This window comes from Schistocerca cancellata, chromosome 4 (assembly GCF_023864275.1).
Source record: "Schistocerca cancellata isolate TAMUIC-IGC-003103 chromosome 4, iqSchCanc2.1, whole genome shotgun sequence".
Taxonomy (NCBI): domain Eukaryota; kingdom Metazoa; phylum Arthropoda; class Insecta; order Orthoptera; family Acrididae; genus Schistocerca; species Schistocerca cancellata.
The window spans coordinates 623,017,668-623,033,655 of record NC_064629.1 but is presented as its reverse complement, the minus strand read 5'-3'; the positions used below and the strand labels follow the sequence as shown (position 1 = coordinate 623,033,655).

Here is a 15,988-nt window from a genome sequence, read left to right as displayed (position 1 = left end):
AGGAGCATCGCATTAAGCCTGCTGCCAACATCGCATTAAGGCAGCGGCCAAAGAGTTGAAAGACGAGTGGTAGCAGCCACCTTGGAGTGTGGTAGCAGTTCTTGAGATGCTTGGCGGAGCATCGTTGAGAGGGGGAGGAAGAGTCGTGAGGGGAAGTGAGAAGGCATTGCTTTTGGCAGTTTGTGATTCTACATCGTGAAGAACGCACGTTCAACTACCACCCCCTCTGCACTCCTCAGTCTTGTAGGACGACGATTTTCACCCAGTACATGTGCTGCATTATGACCCGTTCATTACGAGTGCCGGTTTTTTCACGACAATTTCGAAGTTAATTAGAACTGTGGCACATTTTTTTCCATCAGTTGTGGTAGCGTATATTGGCTTCGATTATCTGGGCTGCAGGATGGTTTTTTAGCAGGAATTTGTAGCTAAATATGACGTCAAACACTGATAGATACTGTAATGCTTACAGGTAACACACTTTTTAAACACCTATCTGTCCAACAACAGCATCTTCTTAGTTGAATGTACTTCCCATCAAAAAGAAGAAAGATATTACCTTACACCCCTGCCGTTTTCCCGCCAGCTTGTAGGTGTAGGGTAAAGTCTGAGTGTGTCTGCCACTAGTTTCGAGTGGTACTGCGAAATCTGTTCCCTGCAGGATAACACCAGTTGTATGGTATCGTCAGTTTTTTAGCTTTATTGTGCTTTTATGTCGTCGTTGTTTAGCGCTATGCATATAGTTATGTAATTAGGCCCAATCTTTGTGATTAATTACGTATTTAGGAGCGAATTTTGCGTCAGTTTTCCGACCAAAAATATACAAAGGGCATTAATCTTACCTTCCTCTTCCATATCTAGATAGTTTCCATGTCTTAGTGGGTGCACTTGGGCTTTCCATCCAGTAGAATCAGGGTTCTTATGACATGAATCAGTGTTACCGAGTGCTATCGTAATTGAATCCATGGACATACTTCTAGATTTCCAAAAGACCGTTCCTCACAAGGGTCTTCTTAATCAATTTGCTTGCCCTTGGAGTATCATCTCAGGTGTGTAACTGTATTGTATTTCTGTTCGTATGGGATTCTTACACGTCTGGATTGACGGATGACATCGAAAAAGTTCAAAGAAGGGCAGCTTGTTTCGTTTTATAGCGAAGTAGGGGAGAGAGTGTCACGGATATGTTACACGAGTTGGGGTAGCAATTATGTTAGGGAGTGGAGCGGTAGAGAATAGAGTGAAAGTGGTTCGATGAATCCTCTGTCAGGCACTTGAGTATGAATTGCAGAGTAGTCACGTAGATTTAGATGTACTTCGAAATCGGTCTGTAGTTACGGATGGAATAATACAGTGGTTGCCTTGTTTATGCGCAATTTTTGGGAGTTAAAGCGAATACGTTAACAAATATTTACTATGTAAGAACGTAATATTCCCTTAAGCTGAATTTTAAGTTGTTGTGATATACTAACGGTTGCATCTAGAGGAAGCGTTGCCGGAAGACAATCCCTGAAACGTGTAAGTTATTCTTGTAGAACGAACCACTGCTAAAAATACAATAATTACAATTAACCAGCATAAGCTAATGAAATCACTACAGCACCAAATCGCTTTACTTACCTTCCAAACAGGATAGGCACAACTGTACCAATAGCTGAGCTATTGCTATTCGTTTTGTATTCAGTTATCACATAATGTAAAATGTCTGAATAGTAAATGTAACGTTACATGCCATATAAAAATTTCAAACGTGTGTAATATTTATAGCTTTAATAGTATGCTTATAAACTAGAAACACGTGGTTTCAGAGTTTGGAACGAACTTTATCAATATATGGCAGCTCAAGTAGACCGGCTTCCATTTACTGGAACTTTTATGAATTGCGCGTTATCCACGTAGATAAATCTGTGGTACGTGCCGAGCAGATGGTAAGTGAATAGTGAACAAGGCACTTATTGGAGGCCTAATTCCCATGCCACCCTCCTGATTAAGTTTCCCTAGGTTGCCAGAAAAGACTTCGGCTGAATACTGAAACCATAACTTTGGTAAAATCATGAGCCACTTCATTCCTCAAGCTTCTCTGCTCCTAATGACTCTTTTGTTACGCCACGTGAAGTCAACCAGCGCGACTGCATATTAGAAGAACCTGCACTGGACGATCGTATCTCTTACATTACTCCTTCCAGGTAGTGCTGAGCCCAGCACCACCGTCTCCATGATTCTCTCTATTTCAGCTCTTAAAGGACAGGTTATAACAGCAAATCTTTCCATAACCGTAGACCTAAAAGAACACTGATAGCAATGGGTAAAATTTTTCATAGAAAGAAGGAATGACATAAACATATTTATCTTTCTCAGTGAAGTTCGTTTATAACATGAAAAATTACTTTTGTGCTTATATTGACAGTTTCACATAAATTAGAGAGCATGAATTTAACAATTTTAACAGAGTAAGTGACGAAACAGTCAACAATTATCACCAGGATACTTCCAAGTTAACCTATAAGTTCCTATTAGTGTCCGTTTGGCATTAAAATTACGAAATGTTTTAAACGTCTAACTTCAAATACCTCCCTTAACTGTATGCAGTCATAAACTCACCATCTCACACGGGATACAGCTCCCCTATCTCGGCGTTGTAAACAGCTACATCACATGTTTCAGTGACAGGCAGATCGTATCTCCTTGACTGTGGGAACAGCCACGGCCAATATGAAATTCATAAAATCAAGTGTCATCATCTAAAATAATAATATAACGCTCGTTCTTGATTAATAATTACTTGAATAAGCTACTTGTATTCACTATGAGCCTATTGTACTGTAAAATGAAATTTTAGGAATTAATATACGAGGGGCGTTGAATATGTTCAAATGGCTCTAAGCACTATAGGACTTAACATCTGACGTCAACAGTCCACTAGATTTAGAACTACCTAAACCTAACTAACCTGAGGACATCACACACATCCATGCCCGAGGCAGGATTCTAGCCTGCGATCTTAGCAGCAGCGCGGTTCCGGACTGAAGCGCCTAGAACCGCTCGGTCACAAAGGCCGGGCCCGCTGAATAAGCAATGCAACACATTTTTTCTCAGCCAATTTCCATTGAAAATATGCGGAATTTGTTGTAGGCCATCGTGGAATATTCCCGCTTCAACCCCTATAGTTTCATGAAGTTCCGATAGGTGGCGGCGCAATACGTAGACTTCAAAACGGCGTCTCTAACGAAGGCGAGTCCCAAGCAGAGAGTTGTCATTGAGTTTAGTCTGGCGGAAAACCAGAGTATGGTAGATATTCATAGGGGCTTGCAGAACGTCTGTGGAGACCTGGAAGTGAACAATAGTACGGTACTTGTTGGGCGAGGCGTCTGTCACCAATGCAACAATGTCGCGCAGACCTCTCCGATATCCCGCGCGCTGCCCGGCTGTACACAGATAACATGCACTTTTGGAACGTGCAGACACTTTAATTCGAGGTGATCGGCGGATCACAGTCAGATACCTCACTGCTCAACTGGACGTCTCTAATGGCAGTGCTGACACACTCGTCCACCAATTGGGGTACTCAACAGTGTGTGCCGGCTGAGTTCCCTGCCGCCTAACAGAAGACCATAAGGAGTAACGAAGGACGACCTGGCGGAATTGCTTGCAGGTTTCGAGGTTAACCGTGGCAGTCTTTTGTCGAACATCGTCACAGCGATTAAGCATGGAGTCTGCACTGCGAAGGGGAAACAAAACAGCAATCCATGGAGTGGCGCGTCACTAATTCTCCTCCGAAGAAACATTTCAAAGCAGCACCCTCAGGTGGTAAAGTCAGGACGACGATACTCTGGAACTCTGAAGGGGTTATTCCGTTTGAAGTCCTCCCTCATGGTCCAACGATCAACTCTGAGGTGTATTGGTCTACCCTCAGTAAACTGAAGAAGCGACTTCAGCGTGTTCATCACCACAAAAATGTAAAGGAACTTCTCCCTTTCCACGATAACGCAAGGCCTCACACAAGTCTTCACACCCAAGAGGAGCGCCGGCCGAAGTGGCCGTGCGGTTAAAGGCGCTGCAGTCTGGAACCGCAAGGCCGCTACGGTCGCAGGTTCGAATCCTGCCTCGGGCATGGATGTTTGTGATGTCCTTAGGTTAGTTAGGTTTAACTAGTTCTAAGTTCTAGGGGACTAATGACCTCAGCAGTTGAGTCCCATAGTGCTCAGAGCCATTTGAACCCAAGAGGAGCTCACAGAATTTCACTGGCCTTTTTTGCCTCTTCCATCCTACAGCCCGGATCTCGTACCTTTCGACTTCCATCTGTTTGGCCCAATGATGGATGCACTCTGCGGGAAGCAGTACGTGCAGGCCGCAGTGGCCGTGCGGTTAAAGGCGCTGCAGTCTGGAACCGCAAGACCGCTACGGTCGCAGGTTCAAATCCTGCCTCGGGCATGGATGTTTGTGACGTCCTTAGGTTAGTTAGGTTTAACTAGTTCTAAGTTCTAGGGGACTAATGACCACAGCAGTTGAGTCCCATAGTGCTCAGAGCCATTTGAAGAAGCAGTACGTCGATGACGGGGAGGTTATTGATGCAGCAAAATTTTGGCACCGACGTCGGCCAGTAGAACGGTACCATGCGAGCATACTGGCCGTCCCAGTAAGGTGGCGCAAGGCCGTCGCATTGGACAGAGATTATGTTGAAAAATAGGGTTTTGAAGCCAATGAGTGGGGAATAATATGATTTATTGTTCTTGAATAAAACCAACCTGCTTTCAGAGAAAAGTGTTGCCTTACTTACTGAACGCCTCTCGTAATTGTCGAAACATATCACTTTTGTGAAATTCTTTTAATGAATAACTGATTTAGAGTGGGTAACTACTATTCTCGACTCTCGGAACATGCTTTTCCATATGCCTGGGCAAGAGCTCGTGCTAATAGCTATCCCAGTGCGTCAAAATAGGGAGTAAACATGAGAGTAAATGAATTTCCATGAATAAACAGCTATGTCAGACAAATGCACTACGAGCACATACATGGCGTTGTTTGCTTCAACTGAGTATAAAAAAGTCTTATATAAGGATTATATGGCCGTTCTTATAATTGCACTGTTGCAGTAGACAACAACACGTCAAATGAAACTAGACTGATATTTTGACAAAAGGTTATTTCTATAGCAATCGGTGAAAAACGATGAGTTCCCTGTGCACAACCGTGAAGCTTCGCTTTTTTCAGCTCCTTTAAGAGATCAGTTTCGCTGAAATTCGCGAGACTATTGGATTTTTAAGTGCATATTTATCCTCCTACGAGCCGCGCGAGATTAGCCGAGCGGTTTGGGGCGCTGCAGTCATGGACTGTGCGGCTGGTCCCGGCGGAGGTTCGAGTCCTCCCTCGGGCATGGGTGTCTGGGTTTGTCCTAAGGATAATGTAGGTTAAGTAGTGTGTAAGCTTATGGACTAATCACCTTAGCAGTTAAGTCCCATAAGATTTCACACACTTTTTTTATCCTCCTATGACATCGATATTGATACAATATGATATATTGACATTCAGCCGACATACTTCGAAGAACATTAAGGTCAAGTTGCCCAGCTGGCAAAATGCACAATTTACTATTCTGAACTAAATGGGAAAGTTTGAATGTTCCACTTCTTATCCATTTACGTTAACTGTCACTAGTTGTCATCCGATTATAGCCTTTTAAACCAAAAGTTACTATGGAGTGGAAATGAGTAGTTAGAAGCGTTATGTGTAAAAATACTTATTATTTAAGTAACAAGTTTTCAGCTTTGAATCATCATGGGATGCAAAAATGAGATTAATCTTTGTACTTTATGATGGTCTAACAGCCGAAAGCGGAAATCTGTTAGCTAAATAATCAATATTTTAGACTATTATACAATTGTGTTTTTCATTTGATAATCTATATGATATTCATGTTAACTTATTCTTCCATTGCTTTCCGATAGAATAACTTCATAGTTACCAATTAAAAGCACAATATTTTGCATGCGCTAAATACATAACCTTGTGCGCTTCATTTATAATTATAAATTTTCTATCAAGAACCAACGGAATAGTCAATTAACGTAAGTAACTGTAAAATTATTTTACTTATAAAGTACTGAACAGTGTTGTATATCTCGCTTGAACCGCACCATAGGTCGCAAATTGGCTCTTTCTGGCCAGTTTGACGTCAGCTGTAACGATTTCCGTACACTGCATTTCAATAATCTGCCTATGGTGAGGAGAATCACTCCGTCTTCTAATGATATTCTGCTGGGAAGGAATGTAGAAGCAGTGAGCACTTCACTCTGCAGAGAATCGAGATTGAAACTGCTTTATATATTAACATAGTCGAATATAAATTAACATATTCCTCTATATTGATTCATCATCAATGTCGGTTTTCACTAATACACAGTGAGGTGACAAAAGTCGTTGGCTACCGATATCCACATGCCCAGATGGCAGTGGTATCACGTACACAATATACAAAAGGGCAGTGCGTCGGGGGAACTGTCATTTTTACTGAGGTGATGCTTATGAAAATGTTTTCGACGTGATTATGGCCGCACGACGGGAATTAATAGAATTTGAACGCCGAATGATAGTCGGAGCTAGACATACGGGACATTCCATTTCTGAAACCGTTAGGGAATTTAATATTCCGAGATCCACCGTGTCAATAGTCTGCCGAGAATACCAAATCTGAAGCATTAGCTCTTAACACGTGCTACACAGTGGCCGACGGCCGTAGGTAACGACAGAGAGCAACATCTTTTCCGTTGAGTTGTCAGTGTTCACAGACGAGCAATATTGCATGATATAACAGCAGAAATCAATTTGGAACGTGCGACGAACGTATCCGTTAGGACAGTGCGGCGAAATTTAGCGTTAATGTGCTATGGCAGCAGTCGACCAATGCGAGTACTTTTGCTAGCAGCACGACATCGCCTGCAGCGCCTCTGCTGGACTCGAGACCATTTATGTTGAACCCTAGCCGAATAGAAAACCGTGGCATGGTCAGATAAATGCCGATTTCAGTTGGTAAGAGCTGATGGTAGGGTTCGAGTGTGGTGGAGACCCCACGAAGCCGTGGACCCATGTTGTTAATATGGCACCATGCAACCTCGAGGTGGCTTTAATGGTGTGGGCTATGTTTACATGGAATGGACTGTGTCCTCTTGTCCAACTGAACCTGTAAATGACTGGAAATGGTCATGTTCGGCTACTAGGAGACCATTTGCAGCCAAACAATGATGGAACTTTTAGGTGTAAAAATGCGCCATGTCGCTGGGCAGCTATTGTTTGTGACTGGTTTGAAGAACATTCTGGACAATTAGAGTGAATGATTTGGCCCCCCGCATCACCCGACATGAATCCCATCGATGATATATCGGATACAATCGAGACGTCAATTCGTGCACCAAATCCCGCACCGACAACACTTTCTCTATTTTGGACGGCTATAGAGGCAGCATGGGTCAGTATTTCTCTAGCGGACTTCCAGTGACTTGTTGAGTCCATGTAATTTCCAGTTGCTGCACTAAGCTGGGGAAGGTCCGACACGATACTTGGAGGTATTCTACGGTTTTTGTCACCTCACTGTGCATAATCAAAATTAAAACTGAAATTTATTTCTAAAATTTAAGTTGTCTGTAATAGGTATATATGTACAACCTAAAGTGACTAACGAAAATTTGTGCCGCACCGGGCCTCGAACACAGATTTCCCGCTTATCGCGAGCGGTGTCCTACATAGGCTGTCCGAGGAAACTTCCTGGACCGACTCCATATGTCACACACCTGTCTACTTCTTCTCATAGATTATTAATTCATTTACCACACTCGCACTTCTCGTGATTCCCGTGCAGGTCTTAGCATCTAGACAAGGAGAAGTCATAGACTATGGTTGTCATTTTGGTTACCGGCCTTTGTGCGCCTTATACGTATTTCTCTCGAGCGACGAAATCCTGACTGGAAGTCGAGGAAGCAAGTCCAATGAAGATGTGTCTGGAAATGGACGATGTGCTTGCAACGACAACAAATCGTCCTGGAACATAGTACAGAACTGCATCGAACAGACACTGATGTCCAGTGGTCTCCATGGGATTGCTGGTGATACGGATAGTATGGTCATCATGGAAGCTACACATAAGCATACTTTGGCTCACACCATGTTCCCGGGCCACTTGCCTAGAGCTTGGACTAGTGTTCTTCTCGATATTTTGTAGAACCTGGTCCTCCAAGTCTCGTGTACGCACAGTCCGCCGCCTTCCTGGACTTTCGTCTGTCTGAAAGGACCTATGATCACACAAAGGCGTTGTGTGATATGGTTGGTATTTATTTTGTTATAGCCATGTTGCCTCTCAACCGTTTCTATCTGTTTTGCCGTACACAGACATCGTCTTGGCTTCTTACCGACATGAGTACTGGCCATTCTGCTGCTTACAGTACGCTGCGTCAATCAAACGGCGTGCAACACATAAGGAACACACTGCAAGTGGTCAGAGGAACTGTCGTTTGTCAGCGCCGTCAACCGTGGCAACGACACATTTCCGGACATGTGTTCATAGCAACTTTTTTCTCCAATTCCAACCAGGAATCCATTCTTACAGTTTGTCGGTTTGTTTGATTTTCAACCAGAATCGCTCAACAATAGCCCTTCGAGTGCTTACGTGATCAGGTGCTGTGAAACTGAAATGGTGAATGAATTACACCGACTGAGGACTGGACAGGCACGGCGTTCATAAAAGGTGAGCGGACTTTCACATACTTTCGCTGATAATTGGCCGTCGATACAAAATGACAGCACCAGTGAGACCTTCATTCATACACCTGGCGTTCACCACCACAATAAACGGAATAGTTTCGTATTTCGTCGTGTCTCGCTTCCAGATTCCGAAGACGCAGGCCAGGGAAGCATAAGGGCTCACAGCCAAGTTTGGCAGATTTGCGGCGCGGCGCCGCGGCCGGTAACTTCATTAGTGGTCTGAGTTATTGCCGTGGCTGCCGCCGCAGCCTCAGCGAGCCCCGTTCTCTTCCTGGAGCGGCGGATCGCAACCCCAAGCTTTAAATGTGGCATCAGAGGCTTCCGTTACGAAACGAAATCTTACACCACTGCTTCCGCTGCGTTAAATGCGACTTAACTCCAGTAGGCTGAACTACGATTGGCACGTATCGGGACTTTTGTATGCAGGTGTGCTTATCGTGTGACACAGGAGAGTTGAGAACTATGAGGACGCCTACAGAACAGCCTCTAAACGTTCGTAGTTAAATGATATTGCTACACTGTACACGCATTATGATCTATGGGAATAGCGTGTAAGGGTTCGAGATTTTCCCAGTATTTCCTGAGTTATAATTCTGATGTATCTAATGGACTGGTGGGAGAATCACATGCTGCAGTAGCGTATAAACGAACGAGCGTGACATGTTCCGCGTTAATGGGAAGAGGAGCTCGAGGATTAAAGTTATCCCTAGTTGAGATGACAGTTTCTTCCAGTGTGTTTTATTGTTGTTGCGGTTTGTCTGTCTGAGATATTCGTTTCGACCTTCCTCCGCTGCCGACTTTGGTCGAGCTGCGCCTGACGTCACGCATAAGTGCAGCAAAGAGATGTCTGCGCCGTACGCTGCTCCAAAGAATACCGATGACCCGAACGTTCGACGGACGGCATTAAGGCTTTTTTGTATGTTCATGTTAAGAGCTTGTCTGTAAAAGACAGTGAGAGTGAGTCGTCGTATAAAGAGTGGAGGTTAAATAGTGTTTTATGCACAAGTTGTTGAATTGCTCCTTCAGTAGAGTTACTAATAATTACTACAGCGACTAGCTAAGGAGAGTCAGGAGTCCGTCAACTTTTACTGCATCAGAAGTGTTTGACAGATGTGGACTGTCGTAAGCGGGTAATTGTACTCGTATGTACCGTGACACTTATCATTCAATTAATTGTTTTGTAATGTTACCAGTCACATTATTTATTTAACTGTAATTTAACATACTCGAAACATATTTTGATCGTCATCACACCTTTCCCTTTGCATGTATATGACAAAAAATTACTAAATTTGTCCAGAAAAAATTTTTCTACTTTTCATCAGAGTTTATCCCACCATGTACAGGCTATGCTGTGCTTAAATTTTCGAAGACCGATACCTAAGTCGTCACTTATTTAGTAGAGGGAAGTCGTGTGCCTGCGAATATGTAAACTTGGTTCTGTGTTTGATCGTGTTATAATAATTTGCGTATCGTATCTTCTGAGGCGGAAAGTGGGATACCACCAGAAACTGTTCGATAGCCTGTGGAGTACAGACACAGAACATCAAGCAAGCAGTTTTTCATTTTTTACACACGGTGCAGTCACCTTAATGTGGCCAACGCCTATTTTCGACATCATCATGCAATAACCACTCATAGACGGAAGGTGGCAGCACTATCAGTGGAGGATATGTAAAATAGGGTGTCGCGAGAACGCGGAAAACACTGCAGTCGTTGGCGTAATGCGGGAACTGAGAGATTTATCTGACGTCCAAAAGGGTATGATCATAGGCTTTCGGGGCAAGGGTGTTAGTATCTCATAAATGGCTAGGTTTGTAAACTGTTGGCGTGACGCCGTGGTTACAGTATATTGTACATGGGAAAATGAAGCTATCCACAACCGGCGCCGAGGTAACTGTGGTACACCACGGGCCATAGATGACAGGGGTGAACGACGGCTGAGATGTGTACGGGCAAATAGATGTGCAACTGTTGAGCAACTGACCGCCCAGATGAACCAAGGAGTTACCAACAGTGTCTCCTCAATAACTGTTCAGCGAACGTTGTTGTGTATGGGCCTCAACAGCAGGCGCTTGATCGATGCATTCATGCTTGCTGTCCATCGGCGACGAAGACTATAATTTGCACGCCATCACAGTAACCAGACGTCCACTGAGTAGCGACAATTGGTATTTTCTGACGAATCACGTTTTTAGCTCCATCCGACAGATGGCTGTTGGTGTGTACAGCGTGGAACGTCTAAAAGCAAACACCCTGCAACAGTGGTCGGATGGGCCCAGGTCGGGGGCCATCCGTTGGTGATCTCGTCATTCTGGAATGCAGACTGGATCGATATAAGTATGCACTATCTTTGGGACCATGTCCACCCCTACATGCAGTTTGATTTTCCTCTGCTCGATGGTTCTACGAGCAGGACAATGCAACATGTCACAGTTCTCAGTGTATATGCGTAGTTCGAAGGTTCGAACAGCACCAGGATGAGGTTACCGTACTCCCTGGTCACCAAACTCTCCGGATTTAAACCCAATCAAAAATTTGTGGGACCACCTCGATCGGGCTGTTCGCTCCATGGGTCTTCAACCGAGAGACTTCGCGCAGCTCGCCATGGCATTGAAGTTGTCATGGCTCTACATCCATGTCGGTCCCTTCCACAACCTCACTGACACTCTTGCACGTCTCGCAGCGGTCCGCACTGCAAAAGGTGGTTATTCAGGCTTTTGAGGGACAGGTGGTCACATTAATGTGTCATTGAACACAACAGGCGTTTTTCTTTTCAAATGTTATATCGTAAACGTCATAAATGAAAGTAAACTTACAGATAGTGTTAACTGATCCAGGAATAGCTTTCGATTGTGCACTGCACAAGCATTAACGAAGGGAAACATATTCATACGGAGAATATAACCTTATTTTCGAAAGGACTGATAGTCCTTGAAAGGAATATCATCTCCGATTGCCCTAGAAGGATACTTATCAACAAATGGCGAAATCACTTCTAATGTGACTGAGGAAAAACTGAAAAGCATTTGAGTTAAGACATATCGTTAGTTTTTATCAAAGACTTTTTATAACTAAGGCAGTTATTTGTGATGGTGAGAAATAAAGAAAAATTGAGGGAATATTACGTAAGGACTTGGTTACGCACGTGACAGGTTTAACTTTATTTGTTGAAACTACGGAAATTGCAGATCGCAGACTCCCAAAAGTGCCCAAGAAAAAACATGATGACAGTCACTTCAGAACAAGGATCTTCAAAATTTCAAGCAGATAAATTCAGAAAATTGAAAATAATGGAATTCTGAGATAAAAGCCTATAAACCGTGACAAAACTGCACTTCAATGAGATACAGGTGACACGGAAAAATTGTGTTAATTTTGAAAATAGTGCAGATATTTCGTCTTTAGCGGGAGATATGTACAATATCCGCCACCAGGAATGTACGAACCACCGTTACAGAGCGAAAGATCATCAGGAGCATTTGTGTGGAACTCGCCACCTCACAGCGTGAAACTACGGTGAGTCCGGTGCTAATGCGAGAAATGTCACTAGATTTTAGTTCGTAGTATATGTACATCCGATGTGAAGCGAAAAGTTTCAGCCGTTTTGAGTTCGTGTTAAGGTAGAAGCACGAGCTATCACCAAGCTGAGCACACATTTTGATTTGCGGAGACAGCGTAGTATTGTCGTTGTGATAATGGGAACGAAGGAGCAGTCGTTCACACACGGTGTTGTATACACGGATTGATTTCAGGGCGGACCGCTCTACTCTGAAGCTTGGTTAATGGCAGAGTTTACATTTACTTCCTGTTTTTGAATAAGAACTTCTCATTCACGTATAGAGATAATTACCAACAACTGTCTTCATTACAGAGCTTCGTATCCTTAAAATCTTTACCCACACGGAGGAGTCGGTAAGAGTGCCTAGATTTTCAGTAAGGTAAATATAGGCTAATATGGTACTGCCTCGGGCATGGATGTGTGTGCTGTCCTTATAGTTAGGTTTAAGTAGTAATAAGTCTAGGGGACTGATGACCTCAGATGTTAAGCCTCATAGTGCTTAGAGCCATTTGAACATTTTTTTTTTTTTTTCGTTTGCAAGTTGTTAGCTGAGCTGGCATCATAACCACCGAAGAAAAGGACGAGGAAAATGTCGAAAAGTGTAGATGACTAACGAATTTGATTTAAGACTTTTAGAAATTACCTTCTAGAAGGTGAGAAGACAGAAGGATATCTTGAAAGAAGCTGAAAGAGTAATGGGATCAATGAAAAAGGTCTGTGTGCATTTGGTGGTGATCATCGCCGTTTTTTAAAATGCAGCCAAGATACTCGTGCAACACACATTTTTTGTCTTTAATTTTGCTTCTAAAAAACTGTCGACGGCATAAATAATTGACAACCAACGAAGCAAAAGCGAGGAACTTTCGACACAACACCTGTGGCAATACCGTGGGTTTTTAACAGATGAAAGATTGATAATAGTATATAGATCGCTTAGGCAGGGTGAGTCATATGAAACTCTTTATTAGCAGTTGCAACAACATGACGTCCATCGACTGCTTACCAAAAAACGTATGGCTCGAATTACCGAAGTCAAAAAATAGAAACGTTTCTGTTACACTGAGAAAAAAATACATGAGTGATCGAAGAACAAACTGCAAAGTTTCAGCTTTTAATCACAAGCAGACTCACGCCATCCGTTACACCTGTTGACAACTCTACGTATAAAACATAAAAGTAGGTACTGGTGCAGAAGATATTAATTAGTAACTGTAGAAGTCTTTGAAAAAATAAAATATTTAGCCTCTGATAAAAAACGAAACTTTCATTAGTGTCGTTTGACGGAACAAACTCATTCGCGAACAATGATCATAAAAACACTTTATAGATTAAGTAATAAATGAGTCGGAAACGTATACCAGTGAAGCGTTGAGGAAAATCTACATAAATTATCTTTTCAGAAGTATCCGGACACCTTATGAAATACAGAATTGAACACCAGATGTCACGAGAAGTCGACCTGCCAACATGAGAGGAGGCGGGTAGCGCTCTGATGTCAGTAAACAAGCGGTAAACAAGTAGTATGGGTCGGTCAGGGGAGCTTAGTAACTTCAAACACGGACCAGTAATTGGATGTCTCCTGAGTAACAAATCCATCATCGATACTTAAATCCATCTATAGGTGTAACAGTCAACTGTTGGTGATGTGATTGTGAATGGAAACGCTAAGGAACAATAACAGCTAAATCAAAACAAGGCAGACATCAATTACTGTCGGACATGGACCATCGAACGTTTCGGAGAGTGATTGTCGAAAATGGCATGAAAACAGTGGAAGGAATCACTCGTGAGTTCAAATGGTTCAAATGGCTCTAAGCACTATTAGTAGCCCCTTGGTTCATCTGCGTTGTCAGTTGCCCAACAAAAGTGGTTCAAATGGCTCTGAGCACCATGGGACTTAACTTCTGAGGTCATCAGTCCCCTAGAACTTAGAACTACTTAAACCTAACTAACCTAAGGACATCTCACACATCCATGCCCGAGGCAGGATACGAACCTGCGACCGCAGCGGTCTCGCGTTTCGAGACTGTAGCTCCTAGAACCGCTCGGCCACTCCGGCCGGCTCGTGAGTTCCAAAGCGCTACTAGTAGCCCAGCAAGCTTAGCGACTGTGTGTTGGAAGTTGAAAATAATAGGTTACCATGATGGAGCAGCTCCTCATATGCCACACATTTCAGTAGTCAGTGCTAAGTGATGTTTGAGATGGTGTAAAGAACGACACAGTTGGACGGTAGATGACTGGAAACGCTTATTTTAGATTGTTGAATCAAGCTGAACCTGTCCTAATCCGATGAAAGGATTTGGATACGGCGAACGCCTGGAGAAAGTTGGCTGCCATCATGTGTGCTGCCTACTGTGAAGCACCGAAGTGGTTGTGTTAGGCTATGGGGATCTTTCTCGTGAGTACGTTGGGGTCCCATTATACATTAAAGAAAATACTTAGGTCGAAATGATATGAATACATTATACAGCATAGTGTACTGCGTACGGCAGAGAAACATTTCGAAAATACGTTAGTTGTATCAGTGTGCGATGCACCCTGTCATGATGCAGCATCTATGAGGGAATGGTTTCTGGACAATAACATTTCTGAAACGGACTGATCTCCCAAGGATCCCTACGTGAACTCAGTGGGACGCCTTTGGGCTGTATCAGAACGTCGACTTTACTCCTGGCCCCAGCGTCCAACCGTCCCTGGTTTCAATTATCCAGTCGGAATAGACTTCCAGTCCTCCACAGACATTCTGACATCTCAGTGGAAGTATCCCCAGACGAGTTCAAGCCAATATACTGGTGAAAGGTGCTCATACTCCTTGTTAATGTCCGGATACTCTTGATAATATTGTGTATATACCATGACTACTACTCTACGCTGCATGGATGTCACACTAATTCTAATCTACGGCTCCATCGAAAATATATTTTTTTTTACAGTACGGTTACGTAAATAAATACTGAGGAAGCTGTCAAAATACGTGGCAATATACACAATCCTTTATGCAGCTTGAAATGTGATATTTCTAGTTCATAGTAATCCATCGAAAAATTTCATCCTTAGAAAATTACTTGTCATTGCCCTCACTTGCATATCATCCTTACAATTTCAAAAATACTGCGCAAAACAAGTAGCTATGCTGAGATGAACCTAAAATTAGGACCATAATGAGGCTAAAATCATATTATGAGGCTTAAGAAAGTACATATACTAATGTTCCTGAAAACTGCAGCACATAGAAACAAAAGTCACAATGAAAGCTGATTCGAATGATCTGCATGACACTGCACCAGCAATAGGATACTAACAGTGGACGGGATGGCATATACCTAGTACCAGCAGATCTTAGGTGATCGGAAATTCTCGTGATACGACAAGCCTAGGCGGAAGAACCTGCGAACGAAATGGAAAAGTAAAAGCAAGGGCTACTATGCCCATCGTCGTCAGTTAACGTAGTATGAGCACGTGGTCTGACTTTCCACACTCTAACGTTAACGTCGTTGAATACATACTTGTAGATCCCAGTTTCGAAAAACGGAAGGAGGATGGGAAAGGAAATCGGTCGTGTCCTTTTCAGTGTAATTATCCCTGTATTTCCTTTAAATGATTTAGAAAAACTACGGAAAACTTAAATCTGAGTGGAAAGACGAGGATTTGAAACCTACGCTCTACGAATGTGAATGT

At 43.1% G+C, this 15,988-nt stretch overlaps 1 protein-coding gene across 2 annotated transcripts in view; it reads left to right on the top strand.

The window, feature by feature from the left end:
- LOC126183507 (protein Wnt-16-like) overlaps nt 1–15,988 on the top strand; it is an 836,736-nt gene that overhangs the window by 496,536 nt on the left and 324,212 nt on the right. The window lies entirely within an intron of this gene.